We start from the raw sequence: 2,404 nt of genomic DNA on the forward strand, positions 1-2,404 counted from the left end.
AGTTCCCCAAATCATCACGCTGAAACCACCATGCTTCACAGTTGGCTGCAATCTGTTGAGCCAAAACTCTTGGTGAGGCATTCTCCAGACCCTTGTCATCCTTCCACTGTCCGAAAATTCAGCGAATCTTGATTCGTCTGAGAACAATATGGTCTTTCAAAAGTCCAGAGGCTTGGTCATCATATCACTTGCCCACTTCTTTCGTCTGACTGTGTTGGCATGTCTTAATAAGGGCTTCCGTCTAGCTGCTCTGCAACGATTACCCAATCTGTGGAGAATCCGTTGAACAGATTTCGGGCTCATCCCACCAACTTTGGCCAGTTCTGCAGTCGTTAATCTGGGATCCATTTCGATGCTCCTCGTGACAGCCCTATCGAGATACACATGATAGCAAAAAGTTTTTCTATTTTTTCTCACAGATGCAAAACGATAGATTTATTTTCTATTAATCTACTCACTGTGGTGGGTGATTAACAACCATTCATATGAGGGATACTTATGCGATATATAAATAATCAACTATACACATGTCTTGCATCATCATATGTGAGACTTTACACAATTGAAAATGTTTGTATATCTATTGATTAAAACTTTCATTGTAAGGTAGGAGTGTAGGCTTCAAGGTTGTGTTTAGAGATGGGTTCACAATGGAAAACCCAATCAAGCTCAAACAAATTAGTATTTAGAATTTCTACGGTGTTTTGGTTTTGGTGTTCTATTTCATAAAGTTATATAAAATACCTCTTGTCATCTTTCTATAATTTTTTTGAAATTTTATTTGTTTTAATTTTTAAAGTTTAAAGCAACCTCAATATTTGGTCTGACATTCTTGAAACAAATACTTTCCCAAACAAATGGACAACAAACAATTAAACATACGCTGTATACAGCAAAATAGTACAGCTTATTAGCAAACGTATCTTGAGACGTCTTCCATCAATGTGATAAACTACAGTGGACCTGTTGCTACTAAGCTTATTTTTGTACAAAAGCACAAGCACCAGTGCATAGATGAAAAATAATACAAAGAAGTGGAAAAGCGCTTTCAATTCAATTTCAAGTTTTAACCACAAATTTTATTTCTGTAAAACCACACACACAATATATATTGAAACAGACTTTGATTGACGTAATTACGTTTTTGAGAACTAGAGTGCTGGAAAATTTATAAAGCGGATAATATTTTCATTGGAAAGACTTACTGACTGAAGTTTCATGAAAACCACGAAGTCATCAGTATCTACAATCTCAGCTCGTTAGTTCAAACTTGGAAAAGCAAAACGTACAATAAAAAACAATAGATATCTAAAAGAAACCGTAATTGTTAGACTCATTTGAATTTCACTGTGCCGATGCTTTTGAACAAAATGTATGAAATACGATTTATGCAATCAAAATATTTCATGTTCTGTTTGTTGACTTAAAGGAGTCTTATGTAATTAAAGCACAATTGTAGTATAATCTATTTGGATTGACATTAAAGTCAACGTTTGTTAAAAAAAAGCTAAAGAAAGACAGTTTTTTATTTCATTTCATTATGATAACACTTGAAAAGTTACTTTGAGATAATGTTATTTAAAACCTACAAATAACAAGAAGATAAGTTTAAGTTTTTCATGCTTATATTTAAACATAAAAAACACGAGAAATTAAAACACCATTGTGTGATTTATGTTTATTTTAGCATATCTGTACCCCAGAAGAAATACTTTAGTACTTTTGACGCATATCAGAAATGTGATATATTTGCAAACAATGTGGAATATGGAAAGCATATTCTTGATTTAAAGCCATTAATTTATAAATTAGACACTTGCCTACCTGTAGAACGTGATAAAACATTTACAAGTAGACTAACTTCTATTAAAGTAACTTACTTAATTATCCCATAACGAATTCCAAAAGCTGAGAAAGTCGTTTTTACAGAGTTCGTTTTGCTGTTGTGAAAAATATTTTTGTTCAAAGAAACATAATAATTTTGTATTTTATATTTCAAAATTAAGTTTGCACGTTTTTTTTGTATTTTTATTTACTGAAAATCCCATAGTGTTTGCATTTCATTCGATCAATTAAAACCACAAAGCTCGCATAGCCCAAGATATATTATTTTCAAAGGTAAGTGCAACTTACTATACCCATGATAGTTGTTTTTGTCAGTTCATATAAAAAAAAATGCTTGTGCCAGGTTCAAAATAAAAAGGATTGCTTACACACACTGATGACTTAGTTGATTTGACAGAAGTATGAATCTATTGAATTGATTGATTCCAAGGAGAAAGATGAACAAGTTGAACAAAAACATCCTATCAACTTGAATAGTTTCTTTTGTGTATTGATGTAAGATACTATGCGCTTTTTGTCGCATTTTAATATATATATTATATATATATATATATATATA

This window comes from Limulus polyphemus, unplaced genomic scaffold (assembly GCF_000517525.1).
Source record: "Limulus polyphemus unplaced genomic scaffold, Limulus_polyphemus-2.1.2 Scaffold4413, whole genome shotgun sequence".
Taxonomy (NCBI): Eukaryota; Metazoa; Arthropoda; class Merostomata; order Xiphosura; family Limulidae; genus Limulus; species Limulus polyphemus.